We start from the raw sequence: 26,340 nt of genomic DNA, 5'->3' as shown, positions 1-26,340 counted from the left end.
ACTTAAAAAATAGTCTGATTTAATCAGGGCAGTATTGGCTATAAGGTATATAATTATATTGTAATTGCTATTTATATGTAAGTCATTGTTAAAGTACCTAAAAGTAATGCAAACGGTATGTAGTAGTAATTCAAAAGTATGTTTTTCTGTAAGCACAAGTCATTACTAAGTTTTTGCTGGGTATTCAGTCTGACACTATAGACACATAGAAATATTTATTTTCAACATTTTGAACGTATATGACCCAGTCGTCATCATTGTAAGGATAATGATGATCATCATCAACATTATCTTTGTTAGGCTTGACATGACCTCATTAGCTAAGAGTACGTGACTTGTTATTTGCCTTTGTATAGCCGCCAATGAAGCAGACACTTTACATTTTTTATATATACATGTGTAATTTTGTATATATGTATGTATGAGCATATATGTATGTGTCCCTGTTTGTAGTTTATGTATATCATAACATACATATTCATATTTATACATTTCATTATAGTTCTGTCCCTTAATATACATAGATGTGTATATATGATTTTAGTTGTTTATTCCAGCTTGTCTTTTTGTTATCAGACTAACTATATGCATTCATTAAACCATTTCCAATTATTATATAGTTAAGAGGATTCGTTGTAGAGATTAAATTTTTTACAAAACGCTTAAAATAGCTTAAGGTATTTTATTATCATTGTAGGGTTTTCTAATAACTTTTACTAATTGTGATACGTGGATTACTATTATTTTATGGATAAATGGAATTTGTACATTAGAAAAGAAACTTATTATATTTTATTCTTTTGATATTTATATTATATTTTTAAAGCACATTTTTTTATATTTTTGCACCGAAAAAGATATATTTTTAAAAATGTATTTGCAGTTTTATTTCCTTTTAATGGATAAGAAAGGAAACAGTGTGAATGAAACATTTATTTTTTATTTCAAAATGTACTATATTAAATTAACTTAAAAAAGAAGTACCTAGTGATTTGCAAATTAACTAGTATTTCATAACGAAAGTATTTAAAGTAATTAACATCTAGTTATATATATTTAAAATATTAAGCGAATATAATTTGAGAAGATAAATTAAGATATTGATTTACGAATTTAGTACAAGACTGGCATAATCAATAAAAGTAGTTTGGAGAAAATGGCTTTGAATTTTTAATGAAAATTTACCATTCAGATAGTAGAGGTTAATATGTTTCTCGATCTCACATTGAAAATAAACTACATATTTTGGACTATGCCAGTCTCATAGTAAAAGAGCGATATCTACTTATTGTATAATATACATGTACTTATATGTATAATATGCATTGTATATATTTTTAAATTTAATAAATTCTTTATAGTCCCAATACTAACCACATTTCTAGCAACAAATTAACAACTTTATGTATAATTTTTCTTCATATTATAAATCATACGAAAATAGAATACAAAGTTGGTGAAGAAAAAAAAAGCAAAAATAAACTATATGAAAACTACTTGGAAATATAATAAATGAAGAAAGAAATCGTTTAGAAAACTTACACACACTCACAAAATACTTTACTCTAAAAAACATCCGCATTGCGACAAATTATTGCATAGAAACTTTAAAAACTTTTTATGTTTTACGTCTTCCTTTGCTTTTCTTAGAGTTTACTTTTTCATCGAAATCGACAGAGTGTAGAAAAAGCCCAAAAAGAAACGAAACTGTTGCTGTAAAAATTTGGATTTGTTATATTTTTTATTTCTTATTTGGTAAAATTTTATAACAATTGTAAAAGATATTTAGTTTTTACCAAAAAAAAAAGAACAAAATCATTGGCCAATGTTGAACATAAATCATAGTTTGCAAAAGCAGCAGTTAAAAAATATCTTCTTTAAAAGAAGAATATTTCTTTATTTTTTTTAAAGATACTATTTGAAAGTATTGAGTAAAATTTCATTGAATATAAAAATCATTTATATGGGAATTTTGGATATACATATAAAAAATGATTGTGGTAAGTTTTAAAGTCGCTTGTAGATTGAATGTTTAACAAGTAAATTGAAGGAAGTTTTCTTGTCACAAAAAAACACAACGTGTCTACATTTACCAAAAAAAAGGCAGCTTTTCTGTAATTTCATTAATTTGAGGGATTATTTATGTTTCAAGCAAACCCTCCAAATTGTCTCAAAATACATATTGTATTTTGTTTTAAAATTTTAAAGCAATACTTCAAATTTTGTTAATAAAACCAAAAAAAAAAAAAAATCAAATGATTTAAATTGACACATAAAATAATAATTGCAATATCTATAGGCAATAAACCTAAACATGCTATAAATATCTAAGAATTTTGTGTTTATTAAGTGGCCTTTAATATTTAATTGAATACTTTTACACAGAGTTATATTTATAGACATTAAATGGAAAAATTACATGAATAGTAGTATATTTTCTAGACGGTCATTGTTTCATGCTTTTATATACAATTTCAATACATTAATTACTTTTGAAATCTTAGGGGAAAGTAGACCTATTGAAGGACTTTAAATAATAGAATATTACTCTTTAGATATTACTATTTGTATGCGTAAAGAAAATTTCCCATGGTGAGCCATATTGATATTTTTGGAACATAAATTTTATGTTTTTTGTTGGTTTGACTAAACTTTATGTAAAAAAAATTCAATAATATTCCACAAGAAAACGTAAGACAAAAATGGTTAAAAAAATATCGCAGTGCGAACCAGAACTATGCTAACCCAGCAGAAATTTATTGAAGACTTGTACTTACCGTCTGCATTACTTTTATGTACTTTAATAATGACTTACCTATAATCATTTTTGTAAGTTTTTTCATTTGCACATTATTCTATAACTCGTTTGGAACATACGAACAAAATCAGTTATGTGTAATAAAAATTTAAAAATAATACAAAATGTTTAAAACAAAATCAGTTATGTGCAGCTTCCCAGCAAAATCTTTACTTACCCGGTAAGTAGGCAAGTAATATTGGAGCAAAGTGTAAGTACTTCCTTTTTAAGTGAATAACTATTTATTTTTGTTTGACGATGACCAAAAAATAACTGGTTACAATGTGCTTACCCGACTTTTCTGGATTTAAAACCAGCTTTACAATTATTTTCTGTGTTTATTAGTCTATTCTATTACCCAATGCTCCATTAACAAGTTGTTTTATCGTGCTATTTGGAATAGTTTTTACACAAAGGTACAAATCAATATTTCTTCAAAAATCTTCTAATATCGACTAGGTTTAAAATCATTAACTAATTCCTTATTTGAAATACACTCTATACATCTGGCTACATATCCTATCAAAAAAAAAAAAAAAAAATAAAAATTTTATTATTAAAGATTATTCATTACCAAGTAATGTGTGAAATAATTACATTACCTACAATACTCATTACCAAAATTTGAAAATATTTTACTGGGTTTTGTTCATTATAATTAAAATTATTATTATAGATCAAAAATTTAATATATGTATTTACAAGTCTATTGTAGTAAATTGGACTTAGGTTCGCACATAACATATAACTTTACATTTAATTAGTGAAGTTTAGATGTAAACAAGTAAGAAAATATAGTCGGGCGTGGCTGATCATATGATACCCTACTCCAGTTATGAATATTATATGTGATTTATTTTCATAATAAAGCATTTATCTTGAATATTACCTTGATTCCGATTTATTTAAGCAATTTATTCACGAAAAACTAATTTTATATAATATTTGTCTGTGCTAAATTTCATTGAAATAACAGTGTTAATAAGTGAATTGCGGATATTCAAGTCACTTTCTGAAGGGGATTTTGTATGGGGGCTAGAGTCAAATGAGGTCAGATCATTTCGAAATTCGGCAAGGTCATCAATGCTTGTATAAAACTTAGTTGTGCGAACTTGTATCGATATACAATTACTTTTATCTATATACAATTTCGTGGGGTTCAGTTGTATTGGATCAAAAGAAACGTGTATGTCAAATTTCATCAAATTATCTTGAAAATTGCGACTTGTATTTTGATACAACGTTTACATGGACATACGGACGGACGGACGGTCGGTCGAACATAGTTAAATCGACTCAGAAAGTGATTCTGAGTCAATCGGTATTCTTTAAGGTGTTTATAGCACTAATATTTTAGTGCGTTACAAACATCAGCACAAACACATAATACCCTTCCCACTAAAATGGTGTAGGGTTTTTATACCGTACACCACTTTAGTGCGAAGGATATATTGGAGGGTATTTGTGCTGATGTTTGGAACGCACAATTAAATTGGTCCTACACTCACCTTAAAGTATACAAATTGGCTTAGATTTATAATCTGAGGCGATATAGCTATTTCTGTCCGTCCACGTAAACAGGTCGCAATTTTGAAGATAATTCAATGAAATTTGGTACATGGTTAAAATAGGTCCATTATTTCACCTACTGAATCTGAACTGAATCACCCGAATTGGACTTTTGAGCTTCTAATTATGTTTTTTATCCGGACAAAAAGAGTTACAACTAAATTTTATACTTATCTTGATGACCCTGACGGATATTGTAACATTGGTCCTCACTTGACCCTACAAAGATACGCATCGTTTGAGAGGTATTGCCTCTGTACATCTCTTTAAATATTTCTAGCAATAATATTGAATGTAAAATTTAAAGCAGCATAAACAAATATACTTTCTTACAAAACTTGCTCGAATATAAATAAATAAAAGATAAAGAAAATGTGTATGAAAGAAAAACAGCAGGAGTTTTGTAAATATTTTTTTTGTTCCTCGTATTCCTTTTGGTTTAAACGAAACAAAGAAACAATGATTACAGAAATGAAACATAAATTTTAAAATATTTTATATGTATTTTCACGATATAAACAAGACTGAATTGAATGTCTAGTAAATGTTAAAACAGCATGCAGGCACCAGGATATTTATTGTATATGTATTTATATATTTTCTTTTATTGAAACAATGATATTGAATATTGAAAATATCACAGCAAACATTATAATTTGAAAAAAGGCAAACATGAGAAGTTAGAAGTAAAAGTATTGTGTTATTTGTTTATAAATTTTTAATATGAAATATACGAAAATCTCTAACGAAATTTCAACAAAATTCTTTCGAACAATTTTAGTTATTCTGCTTTACTGGGATTTATAGGCATAGAATGTACACATTGTCTTTGTCTATTTCATTATTTTGTAATATGTAATGTTTTTTAAGGTGTCTGTCTGTAGGATATAAAATATTCATGCTTTTTCTTTTTCATTATATTTTAATTTCCGTTTGCTTTTATAGTATTTTGTGGCATTTATGTATGTTTGTGAATATTTTCAAAAATTAACCACAAATAGAAAACTAATGGCCTACAAAATTATGTGTTTTAATGGTTTTACAAGTATTTATTTATGTCTGTAATTATGTTTATGTTTGAAACAGACAGACAAACATATTTACACAAATAATTGAAATATTGACAATATGAGATTTGTTAAAGAAAACAAAATATTTATGTAAATATTTGTTGGTAAATCTCCTGTGATTTTCTTAATGATTTAAAATCAATTATAAACTTTAAATAGAAAAAATAAAGAAAATTAATTAAAAGTTATTGATGTTAGTTAAAAAGACATCTGTTTTTTAATGATTAGTATTAAGGGCTTGAAGTTTAAAAATTCTTTATAAAACTACATCATTATTCAGCATATACTCCACTATCTGGTTATCGGTTTCAACATATTTGCTGCGGTTTAGATATATTGATTTTGACACATAGGACAAATATTCAGGCTAGCCAAAAAAGTTTGAAGACCAAGAATAGCAGGCATTACTCCATGAAGTCTTTCGTCAAATCCAATAAAAGTTTTCATACTCATTTGGAGGTAATTATTCAAACAGTTATTTTATATTCCTATCAGATGATACTATTCTACCAACATTCACAAACACAAATTATTTTCAAATTTCTCAGTTGGAAATTTTCACTAGAGTTCTGGACATTTTCAAATGTAACATTTTATGAAAATATACGAACAATGACAATTAATGTCGTTTATGCTTAACGATGTATGAAATAAAGTTTATACAATTTTTTTTTTGAAAATAAATTCATGTTTATATCTGCTCTACCTGTTCCATTATACAAACATACTTCTTATATTCTACTTTGATTGTGTTGCTAAATTTGAACCTATAAAAAATTTTTTTTCTGAATGTCCATCCGAACACTGGCATATGTCTCTTATAAAGTGAACACTTTTCCACAAATACACACACAATTTTTGATAATTACTTTCCCATTAGAATGTGATTAGTTAGAAAATTACAACAATATAAACTTTGAAAAGTTTTTTTGTTGTTGTTGCTACTGCTGCTGTTGTGCTAAAACCACAGATACTCTATTAATGTACATGTTGTAGCAATTGTTGTTGACTTTTTTTGTTGCTATTTCTCTACTGTTTTTGGTGTTTGTTGGTTTTGTGTAAACAATCGGCCAAGAATATTAAACCAAATAAACACTCAATGTGAGATTAGACCATTAAGTGCAACCAAACGTTGAAAACAAATGAACGAACATTTATTGATTAGAAAATTCTATATATAATGTAATGTATATATGTGTACAAATATAAGTTTGTATTTAGTATGATATTTGTTTGTATGTCTATGAATTTACAATTTAATGTTCGTTTTTTTGAGCTCATGTTAAACATAAAATTTGCAACATATGATGACAAAAGTTTATTACCATTATTTATGATCTTAAATGTGTGATAATGTTTTTCGTATAATGGCTTAGTTTAACGAAGAAGAGACTTTGAGGAAATTTTTAAAAATTGCATTTATGTACATTAGGATTGTTGCTGATGTTCCCACCGAAAATGAAAATTCAGTTCATTCTAAGATACAATTTCTAAAAAACTTTGTCTTGATGTCAATATTTGGTGAGGTGGATCAAAGGATAAAAAGGTCCTTTTTTAAGATTTTTATCACAATTTTAAACTTTAATTTTAGTTCACACCTCCATACAAACGAGGCCACCCCAATGTACATAATTAAAGTTAACTTGATATCTCACATTATCTAACAACTAAGTTTTATGCATTTAAATAATTTGTTCGTTTGGTTTTAAAAATGAAATTTTTTGAAAATGTCTTTTAAGTCCTTTTTTACAGATTATTGTCAAATTTGTTTTGTAGGATATGTTGAAAAATTGTATACATATATACAACATTAAATAATCATGTTTTCAATGACAAACAATAATATTTGCTTAAATTTCTTGTTAAAAAATATCTTTTAAACAAAAACAATATTACAAATGTATCTTTATGAAATTTATGTTTTTCTTCACTTAGGAAGACTTTCCTGTGAAATGTCTATAATATTTTTAATTGAGTTAAAAGCAAGAAATATATAAGTATACTTACATAAGTATTAGTTTAAACATACATAAATACTTACATATGTATGTATGTATATACATATGCATATATATATGGGGAATTTCATGTCAAGTGACCCAACTCAAAAAAAAAAAAACGATTTTGACGAAATTTGCACTAAAGTTAGTACTATTGGCTAGTAGGTCAGACACAGAAGCTTAGAGGGGGTCAAAGTTGGACATTTTGGTCATACAGGGTTTTATTCCAATGAGTGTAACTTTTCACCTATTGGTCCTAGCAAAAATTAACAAAAGGAGTTCAGATAGCTATTTTTTCATTCTTTGAAAAAAAAAATAATAACTTTTAATTCTTTTTTTATTTTTTTTTATAAATGGGCCCTTTTTTGTTTTTTTTTTTTTTTTTGGTATCCCACTCGCATCCCATTATGGAACTATAAAGCCATTTAAGGAAATTGTGTAAGCTTTCTTTTAAGCAAAAAAAAAAAAAACAAACATATAAAAACGGCCCATTTTGAAAAAAAAAAATGTTGAATTTAAAATTTTGTTGGAAAGAATGAAGAAATAATTATCTGAACTCCTTTGGATAATTTTTGCTAGGACCAATAGGTGAAAAGTTACACTCATTTGAATAAAACCCTGTATATAACCAAAATGTCCAACTTTGATCCCCTCTGACTCCGGCAGTTCTTGACCGATAGAGCTGAAAATTTGTGTCCGAATTACTACCCCATTGTACAATGTTCAGATTGTGGAGCAAGTCCGTCCGAATCGGAAGACATCGATTTTTAATGTTGGGTCACTTGACACGAAATTTCCCATATGTATTTTGTATCCATGTTAAAGCACATATACATACATATGTATGTTTACATATGTTTAGAAATGTGTGTCTTATAATCATAACTTACTTTTTATTGCATACATATGTAAATATTCATTGAAACATAATTTATATATGCAAATAGTAAAATTACTGTTCTATAAATAAGATTTGTTATTTGTTGAAGCGAAAAATTATAATTTAGTTAAAAAGATACAACGCAACTTTCTATGTTTCGATTTTCCACGTTACTAGACTAGTCGTTAACAGTTAAAGTTTCACACTTTTATTATAAAATACTCATGTTTTCACTCTAGTTTCTGAAGAATATTACTATAAATGAACTATTGAGAGCTAAAGAATTTCCCTCATCCGATTTAACAGTTACAGTTAAACAACTGGGCTACAATTATCTCATTGTTTAGCCGATGAGGAGCAGAAGTATTTATTATAATAATTTAGTAAATCTTAGTCATTTTAAAGACAAAAACTTTAACTTTCGAGATTGAACACAATGCAGATTTCCAATGAAAACCGTAGCATTTATTACGAAGCAAAAAAAAAAAAAAATAGAAAAATAATCACTTATGTTTATGGATTCCAGGGGACTTTTGAAATAGTGCAATGATATTGCTCAAAATAACCAAATAAAGTTTATAACTAAGCGAAGCTTTTGCAGGACACCCTTTATGAAAAATATTATACACCTATCCCACGTTTTGAACGATTAATACGAATTGTAAATGAACAGTAATAAAAAATCTTTTTACAACACCCTGTTTTCCAGAAAAATTTTAAACTACATAATAAAAAAATATTTACAAAATTTATTTTTACTCCTTGTTTAATGTTTTGCTGTTATTTTAGTAGATTCTTTTGTTATTTTGTTTAATTTTTATAAACATTTAAGGTATGTTTTTCTTATTTTTTTGTTGTTTATTTATAGTTGTTCTTTTTTTTTGTGTAACAAATTATAATGTTGTAATAAATGGCTTACAATTTCTCAAAATGTTATACTCGGCAACCACGACAACCACTAACGTAGCACATAAATTTAATTCAACAACGAAAAATGCAATTTAACAAATGTGTAAAATGTGCATGGAGTCTTTCTTTTTTTTATTTTGGGAGTTCACTGCATGGCTGGCTGCATGCCACACTTACATATGGGTATTTTCATATACAATTTATAGGATAGTTGTTTTGAAAATACCAAAAAAAAAAAAAAAAGAAGAAATGAAAATTACAGAAAAGAATTTGTGAAACCTAGTTTTCATGTTTTTTATTATCATGTATGTTTCTCGTTTTTTTTGGACAATAGTAATATTTTTAGATTTTATGGCTAAATGTTTTTGGTGTGAATTTTGTAAGAAAATATGAAAAAATATGGCTAAAAATTCGGGGAATTTTTATAGGTTTTATGGCTTTAGAAAAAAGGTATACTAAATATTTAATACAGAAATTCTAATACAGGAAATCATATACATATGTACGTCACGGTAGCACAGTAATGAAATCAGCAAATCTCAGAATAATAAATCCTACTGATTATAGCGGAGAGCCTAATCAAATTTTCTTCAATATAGCAAATGATTTTTAACTGTTTAAAATATTTGTCTAACATTTCACCTATACACCTATACAATTCACCTGTTCATTATACCTCTCTCTCTCTTATCAACTAAATGGCAACTATAAAGAATTATATTTACATACATGCTTGCAACTCCCCTACTAATGCACTTCATTTTGATTTATAAAACTCGATTATTTAAATCTGCTCAAATATTTAAACAATACAGAAAACTATAGTACTTTACATGCAACATTTAAATTGAAGAAACTAAATGAAAATTCCAAAAAAAAAAAACAGCTAGAAAAACTAACATTCTTTGCATTTTTAATACCTCTAGCAATTAGAAAAAGGAAAAACTTTTTAAAAGGGGTAAAACTAATATAAAATTAAGCAAGTTAATAATTTACGAAAAAATGTTGAGTTGAGTTTAACGAATGAAGCTAAACTATAAACGTATGTGAAAGTATGTAGTATAATTGTGCTACTTAATTGCACTTTCTTTGTGTTGGAAAACTTACTCTACACTCAAATATGCAGACAACAAAGTTTAAACAGTTATTATAATATAAAAATTTAGAAATTAGGTAAATAATTTTCAAACATGTGTTAGCGCCATTAGTTTAAGTAATGTATAGTAGTAGAAAGGAAAATTTTATTATTAGGTACTAATATGTCAAAGAGTAGTGTAGTGTGCTTGGAAACTTTAGATTAAAAGAGTAGTGGAAAAAATTGTATCTCTTAAATCAGTGATGTGCACATTGAGAAAAATGTGGCTGAATTTGAAACTTATTATAAGAATTCAATGCTTCAGGTTTATTTTGAACCCATAAAAACAATATGATTTCACCCCGTTCGGAGCAAATCGAAATATTAGTATAAGTCCCAAAAGGATATATGTACTTGCATATATTCTGGGACCTAATTAGATTTTAAGATGTACGAGCCATATCCATGGATCTGTCTGTTGAAATATAAACTGGAGTACCTATAAGACCGAAATTTAAAAAATAATATAAAACACGTATTTTACGTATAGGTACTTAAGATTTTCCGTGCAAAATATAAAGCTCAATATCTCAAGTCCTAATTTAGTTATACATTACAATTTTTAGAATTTTAAACTAAAATTTTATATACATAAGTTCAAAGAAATTCATTCAAAATTACACTTGTTGGCTTAACTTTCACCATTTGCTGTTCTTATTATAAGTATGTAGGTAATCGTAAGTTTGGTATAATTTCCTTTGCTTCACTATGGTAAATATTTTAACTAATACATACACATATTTACATACTTTAAATTTTAATAGATATTAATTCATATGCACATATAAATGAAAATACAGAAGTGGATAAAATAATAGCAAAGATGGGAAAAACTTTAAAAATTACTGATTATTTTTATTCGTAATGGAATGTGGAAAATAGCTTTACTCAATTAATATAACAAATTTTATTTTATTTCCCCCGTTAAACATAAAACATAAACATAATTATGAACTTGAAAGCCCTATTCATCGGGTTCAGTTGTTAGGTGAAATCATTGACCAATGTTAACCATTTTCAATAGGCTTCGTCTTCGGTACCATAGAAGAATGTGCCAAATTTCATTAAACTATCTTCAAAATTGCGACCTGTAGTTGGATTACAAGGTTTACATGGACGGACGGACGGATGGACGGATGGACGGATGGACGGACGGACGGACGGACGGACGGACGGACGGATGGACGGACGGACGGACGGATGGACGGACGGATGGACGGACGGACGGACATAGCTAAATCGACTCAGAAAATGATTCTAAGCCGATTGGTATACTTTAAGGTGTAGAACCAATGTTATTGTGCGTTACAAACATCAGCACAAACCCAATATCCACACTAAAGTGGTGTAGGATATAAAAAGTGTCAAAAATGTTGACTCTAGTTATTTTGTCCATCTCTGTTCTTTTCAAGATGCAGTATAAATTCTTCATATAATGGATTTTACCTACATTAATTATATATGCATATGAATACAAAAATTCGTACTTATGTTTGCATAAGAGATTATTACATTTTTGGGTATAACCGCAATTATTCAACTATTGAAAACATATACGAAGCAATTTATAATACATATTTACATTTGTGTAGGAATTAAGTTGGTATAGTTTTTATGTTTAAGAAATAATTGGATTATCATATCTACATATATGCATCGAACGGTACGGATATTAGATGATAGTTGTGAATGCTGCCCATTTTTTGGTAATAGATGTATAAGTTTCGACATGGACGAATATAACACTATGGCATGTTTCGTCATGTTGTCATATACAATTATTATTGGGTCTAGCCTACTATGGCTTTGTGAGAGTGCATACGTATAAAACTATTTGTTTTAGAATTTATCATAGAATGAGAACTTGGATTACTTTAATGTGGATGAATACATATTTATATATGTATGTGTGTCTGTCTGTTCGTTTGAAGTTTAAGCTTTTATTTTATTTTTATACCCTCCACCACTATTAGTGATGATAGAGTATATATATTCTGGATCCATATAGATACCGGATTCGATTAAGCCGTCCGTCTGTCTGTCTGTCTGTGTGTGTTGAAATCAAATTTCTAAAGACCTCAGATCGTCGTGTTTCGTCCATTATAATTATATGAATGGTACCAATTACCAATATATTACCAAGGTTTTATTAAGTCGAATCCAAAATATATCGATATGTAATACATGAAATTGTATAAGTGATAAACACTGAGCAAGAAGCTATACTTCTTTTTGTAGTTACACGACCGATATTTTGTTATATATATATGTATATTCATATGTATTACAAAACTAATGACAAAACATTTATATGATTGGTCAAAAACTACACTTAATACATAAAAAGTTTGTCTCGGTTTCAATGGCGACTACTATACATATTTAGGTATAAAATGTACATATACAAAGTATAGAATTAAAATTTTCGATTTAATCTTTGAAAAACGAACGTGTTAAGTCTGAGATACTCTGTTTTGTTTTCCTTTAGATTCATTTAATTTTTTTTTCTTACAGGTTTTACTTATTTTTGTGTGTCTTTTCTTACCCGAAGCTCATTATTTTGTATGCGCATAGATTAAGAAAATGTTTTATTTATGTACATATCTGGAAAGTTTTTAAATACCCTACAGTGAGTTGGTAAATTTGTGTGAATTTAGCTAAAAAGAAAATTGGAAGAAAATTATCTTAATATTATAAAAAAAAGTACATATAAAAAGTCATGTTACAAACGTAAATAAATACATTAACAAAAATTCATTAGGATTAACTGAATATATATAGCATAATTATAATACAGTATTAGATCTGTGGCCACTAGCAATTACAGCCTAACTAGAAAATCTTACTTGCGAAAAAAGTAGATTTTTAGAAAATACATACTCTAAAAGCTTTGTAGAAGTAAAAGAGAATTCTTATATTCGTTGTTAACACAACTTAGGCGGTTAATAAAACTGACCTTAGATATACATACTATGTATGTATGAGTGTTGTCTTGATCCTATAAAATAACCAAAATTTGCTTATGTAATTTTTTTTTTCATATTACCCTCCAATAAGTAAATACATAATCATTGCAGACTGGCCACATGATAACTATTACTTTTCTTTCTCTACTTAAATATAATGTATTTAATTATTTTTTCTGTCTGTGTCTATGTTTTATTTAGTGTATGTTTTTGATATAAATCTAAAGAAATCTCTTTGAATTCCATTAAATTGAATTAATTTATGCGCATTAATCATGCCAAACTAAATAAATCTAATAGTAATACAAAAAAATAAGACAGAAATAATAATATTAGTGAAAAAAATCAAACAAAAACATTCACACAACTACATTTTCAAAGAAATAGTGTTAAAGTGAAAAAATATACATACATACATACATATACATATTCGCAATTGGGATAAATACATACATAACAGAGAAAAATTTTCTATGTTCTTGAATATACTTCAATTTTTTTGTTTGCTCCTTTTTTCTAAACCAGTTGTTGTAGTTCTATTTCATAGTTTTTTTTTCTATACATATTATTGTGTGCATGTATTAGAAAACATATAATATAATATATATGTATGTGTGCTTTAGATGCCTGCACTAATTACCACATTAATTCAATTTAGTTTCTAAAAAGAAAAAGCACAAAATCAGATCAACAAAAGTTCTTTTTTCGCTTACGCATGAGAAGAATTTTCTGTATTTAAAATAGAAAATGAGAAATAAACAAGTAAGAAATTATAGTCGGGCGAGGCCGACCATATAATACCCTACACCTGTTACAAAAAAATGTTTAGTTTGATTTAGTTTTCATAATAAAGCATATAAGTTGAATTGTACCTTGCCTCAGATATACTTAGGCCATTTATTGTTGAATAAAATTGTGTACATTTAAGTCGAATTTTGAAGGAGGCTATGGTCAAATGAGACCCTATAATTAAAAAATTCATGAGGGTCATCAAGGCTAGTATAGAACTTGGTTTTGCAGCTTTTTTCGAGATACGAGTATATTAAACATAATTATGAACTTAAAAGCCCTATTAGTCCAGTTCAGTTGTATGGGGGCTAGGTGAAATAATGGACCGATGTTGACCATTTTCAATAGGCTTCGTCTCCGGTAGCAGCTACAAAAAAAAATGTGATTTAGTTTTCATAATAAAGCATTTAAGTTGAATTGTACCTTGCATCAGATATCCTTAAGCCATGTTGAATAAAATTGTGGACATTTAAGTCGAATTTTGAAGGGGCTTTGTATAGGGGCTATGGTCAAATGAGACTCTATAATTAAAAAATGCATGAGGGTCATCAAGGCTAGTATAAAATTTGGTTTTGCAGCTTTTTGTCGAGATACGAGTATATTAAACATAATTATGAATTTAAAAGCCCTATTAGTCCGGTTCAGTTGTATGGGGGCTAAGTGAAATAATGGACCGATTTTAACCAGTTTCAATTGAATTCGTCTCTGATAGTATAGAAGATCGTGTGCCAAATTTCACTGAATTATCTTCAAAATTGCGACCTGTAGTTTGATTACAAGGTTTACTAAATTGACTCAGAAAATGATTCTGAGGTATTGGTATACTTTAAGGTGGGTATAGGAGCAATATTATTGTGCGTTACAAACATCAGCACAAACCCAATATACCCTCCCCACTAAAGTGGTGTAGGGTATAAAAAGGCAGTGCCATAGAAATGATAACAGTGATACACAAAACAAACATTTGCTTCTAAATCTTAATCTGTCTATAATGTTTGCCTGGTTTTTAATAAGCTTAATATTTGTCTTTGTTTTTAAAAGGGAATTGTAAATAGGACAGTATTTAATATACTCCCAATGGAATACTATTATATGTATAATAAAAACAGGTTAATATTAATTATGCACTTGTTTAAGCTGATTGTCTGTACAAAATAGTGAAATGAAATACTCTTTGCCAACGCAATGAGATTAAAAGATTTTTTAAATTTATATCAAGTGCGATTAATACCGATTCAACAAAAAATCGATATTTGGTGGGATATAAAAGTGATCACAGATTTTAATCCCTTTTGCCCTAGGGCCTTCCGTTTAGCCAGAAAATGGACTTTTATGTTTTCACAAAAAAAAAAATCGATATTCGGTGGGATATAAAAGTGATCACAGATTTTAATCCTTTTTGCCCTAGGGCCTTCCGTTTAACCAGAATATGGATTTTTATGTTTTCACAAAAAAATCGATATTTGGTGGGACATAAAAGTGATCACAGATTTTAATCCTTTTTGCCCTAGAGCCTTCCGTTCAGCCAAAAAATGGACTTTTATGTTTTCACAAAAAAATAGATATTTTGTGGGCATAAAAGTGATCACAGATTTTAATCCTTTTTGCCCTGAGCCTTCCGTTTAGCCAGAAAATGGAATTTTATGTTTTCACAAAAAAATCATATTTTGGTGGGAAACAAAAGAGATCACAGATTTTAATCCTTTTTGCCCTAGGGCCTTCCGTTTAGCCAGAAAATGGACTTTATGTTTTCACAAAAAATCGTATTTTGGTGAGATATAAAAGTGATCCCAGATTTTAATCCTTTTTGCCCTAGGGCCTTCCGTTTAGCCAGAAAATGGATTTTTATGTTTTCACCAAAAAAAATCGATATTTCGTGGGATTTAAATGTGATCACAGATCCTTAGGGCCTTCCCTTTAGCCAGAAAATGGACTTTTATGTTTTCACAAAAAAAATCGTAATTAGGTGGGATATGAAAGTGATCACAGATTTTAATCCTTTTTGCCCTAGAGCCTTCCGTTTAGCCAAAAAATGGACTTTTATGTTTTCACTAAAAAAATCGATATTTGGTGGGATATAAAAGTGACCACAGATATTAATGCTTTTTGCTCTAGTGCATTCCGTTTAGCCAGAATATTGACTTTTATGTTTTCACAAAAAAATCGATATTTTGTGGGATACAAAAGTGATCACACATTTTAATCCTTTTTGCCCTAGGGCCTTCCGTCTAGCCAAAAAATGGACTTTTATGTTTTCACAAAGAAAAAATTGATATTTGATTGGATCACAGATTTTAATTCTTTTTGCCTTAGGGCATTCCGTTTAGCCAGAAAATGGATTTTTATGTTTTCACTAAAAAAATCGATATTTGGTGGGATATAAAAGTGATTACAGATCTTAATCCTTTTAGCCCTAGTGCCTTCCGTTCAGCCAGAAAATGGACTTTTATGTTTTCACCAAATAATCGATATTTGGTGGGATATAAAAGTGATCACAGATTTCAATCGTTTTTGCTCTAGGGCCTTCCGTTTAGCCAAAAAATGGACTTTTATGTCTTCACAAAAAAAAAAAATCGTATTTTGGTCGGATATAAAAGTGATCCCAGATTTTAATTCCTTTTTGCCCTAGGGCTTTCCGTTTAGCCAAAAAATGGACTTTTATGTTTTCACTAACAAAATCGGTATTTGGTGGGATATAAAAGTGATCACAGATATTAATGCTTTTTGCTCTAGGGCATTCCGTTTAACCAAAATAAGGACTTTTATGTTTTCACAAAAAAATCGATATTTGGTGGGATATAAAAGTGATCACAGATTTTAATCCTTTTTGCCCTAGGGCCTTCCGTCTAGCCAAAAAATGGACTTTTATGTTTTCACAAAGAAAAATCGATATTTGATGGGATATAAAAGTGATCACAGATTTTAATTCTTTTTTCCTTAGGGCATTCCGTTTAGCCAGAATATGGACTTTTATGTTTTCACAAAAAAATCGATATTTGGTGGGATATAAAAGTGATTACAGATCATAATCCTTTTTGCCCTAGGGCCTTCCGTTTAGCCAGAAAATAAACTTTTATGTTTGGTGGGATATAAAAGTGATCACATCTTTCAATCGTTTTTGCTCTAGGGCCTTCCGTTTAGCCAGAAAATGGATTTTTATGTTTTCACCAAAAAATCAATATTTGGTGGGATATAAAAGTGATTTCAGATCTTAATCGTTTTTGCCCTAGGGCCTTCCGTTAAGCCAGAAAATGGACTTTTGTGTTTTCAGCAAAAAATCGATATTTTGTGGGATATAAAAGTGATCACAGATTTCAATCGTTTTTGCCCTAGGACCTTCCGTTTAGCCAGAAAATAAACTTTTATGTTTTCACTTAAAAATCGTATTTTGGTCGGATATAAAAGTGATCACAGATTTTAATCCATTTAGCCCTATAGCCTTCTGTTTAGCCAGAAAATTGACTTTAAAGTTTTCACCAAAAATCGATATTTGGTGGGATATAAAAGTGATCACTGATTTTAATCCTTTTTGCCCTAGGGCCTCCCGTTTAGCCAGAAAATGGAGTTTTATGTTTTCACAAAAAAATCGTATTTTGGTGGAATATAAAAGTGATCACAGATTTTAATCCTTTTTGCTCTAGGGCCTTCCGTTTAGCCGGAAAATGGACTTTTATGTTTTCACCAAAAAATTGATGTTTGGTGGGGTATAAAAGTGATCACAGATTTTAATCCTTTTTGCCCTAGGGTCTTCCGTTTAGCCAGAAATTGGACTTTTATTCTCCCGTTTGGATTCTGTCGTGTTTTCAACAGACAGACAGACAGACGGGCGGAGATGGCTAGATCGTCTTATAATCTAATAAGGCCCCCGAATATATATACTTTTATGAGTCTTAGACGAATTTTTCGATGTGTTGCAAACGGAGTGACAAAAATAATATATGACCCAAATTTTTTTGATGGTGGGTATAATTAATAAGTGTAAGAAAGGACAATATTAAATTTCCTTATCTTTGCTTTTTATTAGGGGATATAACAATAGCAATGGTTGTCCCAGTTGATACGGATTTTTTTATTAACTCTATAAGAATTTGTGACATTTGACCAGCCAATTATTTGAAGCAATTTTTAGATAAAATAGTTTCTAGATCTTTATCAATTGTATTGTATTATTTTATTTCGAACATTTTGACATTTTAACAATGAAAAAAGACATTTCTAACAGCATTTCTCTAGAGATATGTACCTTAAAATAATAACAATATTTGAGTCTTAAACTTTATGATGTTTATTAAGAGCATTTTAAACATGTTTTTTTATATTTTTAATACTTAAAGTTTTATATATGTACATACATATTTAGAAAGTACCCAGATTTTAGCAACATGATTTCTTTGTTCATTTTTTCGAGAAGTTTTTCTTTTTATTAAATTTTTGTTTTTATTTCCTTCTTCTAAAACTTAAACGAAAACAAAAACTGTACCACGTAAAAACGCGTACTGTCATAGAAAAAGTTTTGCTTTTCGCATTTCCTTCTTTGCTATTTCCCTTTTAAAGGAAAATATATAATGCGTTGCTTTAGTAAAAAAAATACATATACATACATACATATATAAAATAATGAAAAAAAATCACCCATAAACTGTTGCTGAGAACATTCATGTAGTACCTTAAGAAAATAGTTTTGTGAGTTTATAAAAGCGACAAAAACATAAAAGTTTTGGCGTTTTTGGGTAAAAGCTACATTAGGGAACAATTCAAAAACTAATAAAGTTTTTGACAATATTTGTTAAAAAAATATATTTATATAGTATATTTTTGTTACAACTATAAAAAACTTTAGACAAATGTGCATAATAAAAAAAAGTAAAAATTATGAACAAAAAAATAATGTGTCATACTTTTTTTATTATTCCAAAAACAAACATAAAAAATATTCTATATTTAATTGTATATTTTTATGTATTAGACTTTTACTATGGTTTATAAAAGTTTGTAATTTTTATAGAATAATGTCAGATGTTGGTACAATTCAAACTAAAAGACAACAGGTAGTAGTAAGAAATATGTATATAATATAATATGTTAATATTTGTATAGCTAGCAGAATTTAGTCTAGTTTTTGTAAATTTAAATTTTTTAAATTTTTAACATTATTTGTTATTATTTTCATGAAATAAAAAACTGCAATAATAAAACTAGATTCTATAAAAAACTAACAATTTCAAAGAAAATTATTGCGGATGTGAAAGTAACTTGTGCTGTTGCAATAAATTTCTCTATAACAAAAATTTTCAGTAAAATTTTTATGATTTTTTTGCATGAACTAAAGCTGTTGCCAAGATGTTATTTTCTGTTTTTATTTTTCTTGACTTTTTAAACAAATACTTAAAAATAAAGCTCGTGTTTTTTTATATGCACAACATAAAAAGTGAATTGAAAATCTATTAAATATTTTTTTTAGCGTAAAAAATATAGTTTTCATGCTTCACTGCTTTAAAATTGAAAATAAAGCGCCAAAGGGAAGTAACTAAAAATATGAGAATGAGGTTTATTTTTATGTTAAAAATACTGCACTTTTTTTTTGTTACTCACATCAAATGAGAAAATGAATTATAGATAATAGTTAAATTAAATATGTATTTATATGTATGTCTGCATTTTTCATAAATATATTTTTTATGTTTTAATTATATAAATATTTATATAAATTTGTATATATAAAAAAAAGTAATCGCGTAATTAAATGAACTGTTGACCTAAATTTATCTAAAAGGCTTTGAGTAAATTAAGTGGTTTTATTTTATTTATATTTCTTGTACCATTTATTTTAGCTTTAAATGATTGAAATGTATTGTTATGGTAAATTGATTAGTAAAAAATGCTTTATATAAATCTAATTTTCATCGTAATAGGCGAAACTAAAATAAAACAAGTAAGAGTGTTATATTGGGTGTTATATTATGGACCAAGCTCATTCGAATTAACAAAACATAAGTATATGGGCGGTAGGGTCAATTATGGATCGCTCGTCGTAATATTCGGTTGAAAGATTTTATCGCTATTCTCGTATTTTTAAATAAGTACATGTAAGAAAGTATAGTCGGGCGTGACCGACAATATGATACCCTACACCAGTTATGAATATTAAATATGATTTATTTAGCATAATAATGAATTTATCTTCAATATTACCTTGTTTCGATACATTTAAGCAATTTATGGATGAAAAACTAATTTTCTGAAAGATGCTTTATATGGGGGGCTAGGGGCAAATATTGACCAAACCCGATAAAGTTTTGTGAATGTATTTATATTTATATAATATTTGTGCTGAATTTCATCGCGATATTTGTGTTTATATTTTAATTTTGGGCATTCAAGTAATTTTCTGAAGGGGACTTTGTATGGGAGCTAGGGCTAAATGAGGCCCGATCTTCATGAAATTTATGGCGAGGTCATCCAGACTTGTAGAAAACTTAGTTGTGCCGCTTTTTATCGATATACTGGTATATTTAACATATTTATGAGCTCAGAAGCCCTTTTCGGGGGTTTCTGTTGTATGAGGGCTAGGTGAAATATTGGACCGATTTGAACCATTTTCAATAGGCTTCGTCATTGGGTCAAAACTGTGTGCCAAACTTCATCCAATTATCTTTAAAATTGCGACCTGTACCTTGCGCACAAGGTTTACATACACAGCCAGCCAGACGGACGGACGGACAGACATAAGAATTATGGAATGTAGAATTATGCTCCTATAAAACTTTTTTATGTCGAAAGTTACGAGTACAGAGATCTCGTAACTATCTGAAGGTGGCCTTATATATGAAGGTTAGGTTCAATTATGGACCGTTCCTCATAAAATTTTATAGAGTGATTTTTGTTCATATAAAACTGCAGCCGATCCTTATACAATTTGGTAGACGAATTCTGGATTATATACAATATGTTATATATATTGCTTATGCCGAAATTCTTCTCTGTACTGGTATTTTTAATTCGGTGGAAGGGGCAATTTTGAACCGATCCCCATTACAAATATAATGATATTTTTTAAGCGTTTAAGTCTTTCTCATTAAATTTGTAGAAATATTTTGGGTCATATAAAAATTATTTGTGTCGAATTTTGTTGCTATATTTATAGTTTTAAGACAGTAATGAGCGTTAATGTCATTTTCTGAAGGGATCTTATATGAGGGGTAAGGTGAATTATGGGCCGAACTTTATAAAATTTGGTAGAGAAATTTTGAGTTATATGAAACTTATTTATGTCAAATTTCGGTGCTATATTCGTATTTTTAAGTCAGTAATGAGCGTTAAAGTCATTTTTTGACGGAGACCTTATATGGGGGGTAGGGTTAATTATTAGCCGATCCTTATAAATTTTGGTAGAAAGATTTTTGGTCATAAGAAACTTATTTATGTCGAATTTAGTCTCTATATTTATTATGTCTTCTTAAACTCTATTCCGGGGGGCCATTTGTATGGGTCTCGGTTAAGACATCGGCCGATATTTCCCATTTTCAATACCAAAAAAAAAACTGAAGCAATAGAGAATGTTTGTACAAAATTTCAGCTGCCTAGCTCTTTCCTTTCGGACTCTATCCTGCTTTCAACAGACAGACAAACGGAGGGACTTAGCTAAATCGTCTTAGAATTTAATAAGCACCCAGAATATATAATATTTTGTGAGTGTATAACCAATATTTCGATGTGTTACAAACGGAATGACAAAATCAATAGACCCCCATGTTTTTGATGGTGGGTATAAAAAATTTGGTTTTTAATATTTTTTTAAAGAAAGACTTTTAAGTGAAACATTTTAATCAAAAGTTCTTAATTTTTGGCCAAGGAAAAAATTTCGAGACTAAATATTTGATACATTACCCAATAAAAATTATTGTCAAACTCAACAAGATAACTCTGCTCAAGCATCAATTTCAAAACATTTAAAGGCAAGCGAGTGCCCATGAATAACGATCACCAAATCATTAATTGCGATGAGAAATGGTTCCATTACCACCAAAGCCAAATATCCATGAAACTAAAAAATTTGTATCGTTAAGCTAACGATAACATTAATTTTAAATGAAAAATTTAATTGCTCTACTCAATAATATTTATTTAAATATTTTGTTATTCCCTTTAGATTTTGCAAAAAAATTAACTTTTCAACTATTTGCTTACTTTCACACTTTTTGTCTTGTTTATTTTAACTTTTTATAAAGTTTTTTTTTGCCTTTTTTTAACAAACTTATATTTTAAAGCTAATGCAAATAATATATTTTTCAACCAAAAATATTTCGTTTTAGAATACCTTGCAAATTTATGTGATAAATAAATAATAAGTACCTGGCGCCAAAAATTTTTTAAAACATCACCATACTCTCAAAACTTTTTTTTAACATTCATAAATATTTGTCTGTGCTGTAAGAATATTTCACATATTTTTTACTTTTTAGTATTTATGATTTTTTTAATATTTTTACTGCAACATTTAGTTGAAAGTTTTGTATTTTACTCTTCATTGCTTGAACACAACGTTTTTTATACCTTTGCCACTACAAGTGAATTTCTATACTCTAGAGATTTTTGCTCTTCAATTTTTACTTTTATTTTATTTTTTATTTAATGTTGATTTGAAAATTAGGTCTCCTATGATTTAAAGGCAATCGATATCATAAGTACAGCTATTATTTTATATGTGTGGGATTTATATATTGTACATTTTATATTTATTACTTGAATTATTAAATTTAATTCTTTTGTTTATTCTTTTTGTGTCTCGTTTTAAAAATTAAATTTCGGAAAACTGTAAGTATATTAATTACATACACATGACAAATTTGTTGATTGTTAATGTTTGCAGTTTTGAATTTGTGGTATTTGTTTTGAATTCAGAGTTCCATATCGTATTTCATGTCCAATTTTTTATATTTAACATATTCTTAAATTATAGCTGAAATATTAATTGTATCTACCAATAAATGGCATTATCATAATTAATGAACATTTCGTTGGTACTTTTTCTTTTGCTTTTTTGTATTTTCTTTTTTTTTTTTCGTTCTTGACAGTATTTACACAGGATTTAATTCAATTATATTGGCTTAGTTAAAATTTATAACCAGTCGTTGTACTATTTGCTGCTGGCCAAAAGTAATAGTCTTCCAAAAAATACAGAAAACAGAAAAAAAATTAAGGCAAAAAAACCTTTAGTTAGTTGCTGGAGCAGCTTCTCACAGACACGACATGTTACATGTTAATTTGCTTAATGGCATCATCGTTGTAATGCACATACCTATGCACATACATATGTACATATCTATGTATTCACGTTCTTATACTCTGCTATATTGAGATTCCGTTCAACAACAATGTTTGGAGAAAAAAAAAGATAAAAAATTATATTTCCAATATTTTCTTCTTACAACTCAATTTTTTAACGTTTTATATATAGATGAATGTATTCAAGCTGATATATTAGGGAGGCATTTTTATTTATAGACCTTTTTTTAGTTATGAACGCTAAAGAAAGTGATTCTAAAGTGATTCTTAAAGTGATTCTAAAAGTTTCTGTATTCCTGGCGAAAATGACCAATTTTGCCCACTTTCAATACCAAACAATCAATAAAAAATAGTATTTAGAAGCTATAGGATAAATTTCTAGTTTGCGTCAACACAGTAATTTCCCTACACTTATACGGTAGGGTGTCCAGTGGACTACTTTTTTGTATAAATACATCTCAAACGATGCATTATTAATGTACTAAATAGTAAAAAAATGTTTTTTTAAAAAGGGTCTCAGTTCCCTACCAGCTAGTATGATATGTTAAACAAATTGTATGCAATCTATTCGAAATTGGTTTAAAAATTTACAAAACGACACTTTTATTTCATTACTAGCTATACCCAGTGTGCTTTGTTACACTAAAAGCAAAAAAACCACTTACACATGAGAGATGCCACTCAAATTATTGCAAGTTCACCAATTTTTCCGAATTTAATTAATATGTGAGGGGCCAATCCCTCCATTAAAAATCCGCCAATTTTTCTCTAAATGTTCACATGAATGTCAAAGTTCTTCATGTAAAATTTGAAGATTCTAGCTTCTACAGTATCTCAGATATACAAATTTTTCTATATAATTCATATGGGAGTCACAAGCCACCCCCTGATGAAAGTCCGCTTTTTTTCCCCCAAAATATTCAGATGAATATGAAAGTCCTTTTTGCAAAATTTTAGGAATCTAGTTCTATTAGTTTCTTAGATAAAATATTTTGTTGTATTTAATTGGGGTGCCGCTCCCCCCATTGGTAGTCCGCCAATTTATTACCCAAAATATTTCCATGGATGCTAAAGTTCTTCTTGCAAAATTGGAAGCTTTTAACTCTAATAGTTTCCAAGATAAACGAATTTATGTATTTAATTAAGGAGGTGCCACGACCAAATTTGAGGGCTCTAACTGTTACATTTTCCGAGATATACTGATTTAAAATTTAATTTAATATTAATTTTCTTAATATGGAAGGTGCCACGCCCACCATAGTCATTCCGCCCATTTTGTCAAAACATTAAAAAATATTCTTATAGATGTCAAATTTGTCTGTGCAAAATTTCCCGTTTCCAAGATGACTTTTAATAGCTATTAAATAAGTAGGCGTGGCAACTCGCCTACTTGAAATTTTAAAATAAAAAGTAGCCTATAGTTCCTTCCACATATACAGGAAGGTACTGTTTAAATTTCAAGAAAATCGGTCCAGCCGTTTAGTCGTCTATAGACTTCAAACAAACAAACCCACAAACAAATAAACACACATTTTTATATATATATAGATATACGGCATATAAATTCCAAAAGAATTCAAACAATTCTGAAATTGACGAAACCAAGTATATTTTTTATTGTATAACCTAAAAATTACGACAATTTTTACACTTATTTCGATAAAAAGCGAAAGTAAAAGTAGAAAATATGCCTCTCAAACCCAGACCAAAATATCCTAAAAAATTTTAAAATTACTTTTCCCGTAAACAGTTCAAAATTAGCTAATTTTTGAGACCTATTTCAAAAACATTGCAGATATTTTTTTCATAAATTATACTGAGGTCAGGATTTTCAATCGCTAGTATGGCACTGAAAACCATTCTAAAACAAGTTAGAAATAAATAAAAGTCGGGCGAGACCGACCATATGATATCCTACATCTGCTACAAAAGTAAAATGTGATTTAGTTTTCATAATAAAGTATTTAAGTTGAATTATACCTTGCCTCAGATATACTAAAGCCATTTATTGTTCAATAAAATTGTGGACATTTAAGTCAAACTTTGGAAGCGAGACACGAGTATATTAGACATGATGAACTTAAAAAGTCTATTCGGCGGGTTTAGTTGTATGTGGGATAGGTGAAATAATTAACCGATGTTAACCATTTTAAAATAGGCTTCATCTTCTATACCATAGAATGTGCCAAATTTAATTGAATTGTCTTCAAAATTGAGACCTATAGTTTGATTACAAGTTTTAGAAGGGGTTACATTTGTATGGGGGCTAGGTGAAATAATAGACCGATCTTAACCATTTTCAGTAAGCTTCGTCCCTGGGACAATGGAAGATCATGTACCAAATTTCATTGAATTATCTTCAAAATTGTAAAAATCAACTTGTAGTTGATTACAAGTTTGGTTAAGGTGGGTATAGGACCAATATTATTGTGCGTTACAAACATCAGCAGAAACCCAATATATTCTCTCCACTGAAGTGTTGTAGGGTATAAAAATATTTTTGATTTTGCTCTGTATCGACTGAGAGGTATTACTATATGAGTTTCCTAACAAAGTTTGTTCCTCAGGACTCTCTATTAAAGAGCCAGCCGAACAGAGAAACAGTAGAACGTAAATAGCTCGATCGTCTTAGATGTGGATTTTTAAAGAAGTCAATAATTCAAGCACGGGTTAAAAACACCCTAATATTTTTACTACATGCTTAAAAAGAGAGAGTATAGGAAGGCAATCTGAAAATTTCTATCCAAATTATACACTTAATTGTTGGTAGTACAAATGTCACTGTTTCCAATCTCTTATATTTTGGCCGCAAATTTAATTGTTAGATAAATTGATAAATTTAAGTGGGAGTAACAAAACCAATATATATGACTGTGAATAAAGCTATTATTTTTACTCTCATAATTATGCAGTTTACAATACTAGTCTATAACCTTTAAA

The 26,340-nt window shown here is 28.5% G+C and overlaps 1 protein-coding gene across 3 annotated transcripts in view; it reads left to right on the top strand.

Annotated features, from left to right (window-relative positions):
- Positions 1 to 26,340, top strand: part of LOC119602578 (putative uncharacterized protein DDB_G0282133) — a 326,929-nt gene that overhangs the window by 108,133 nt on the left and 192,456 nt on the right. Inside the window, exon 2 of one of the 3 annotated variants that reach the window (XM_037954186.1) lies at positions 22,935 to 22,997. The exons of the other annotated variants lie outside the window; for them this stretch is intronic. The gene's annotated coding sequence lies outside the window, so the exon portion shown is untranslated. The remainder of the gene's footprint in view (positions 1 to 22,934; positions 22,998 to 26,340) is intronic. 3 annotated transcript variants of the gene reach the window in all.

This window comes from Lucilia sericata, unplaced genomic scaffold (genome assembly GCF_015586225.1).
Source record: "Lucilia sericata isolate MDLA Ls3-8-SP2 unplaced genomic scaffold, ASM1558622v1 Contig000007F_arrow, whole genome shotgun sequence".
NCBI classification, from domain to species: domain Eukaryota; kingdom Metazoa; phylum Arthropoda; class Insecta; order Diptera; family Calliphoridae; genus Lucilia; species Lucilia sericata.
Note: the sequence above shows the minus strand (reverse complement) of the source record. Positions and strands in the feature narration are given on the sequence as shown.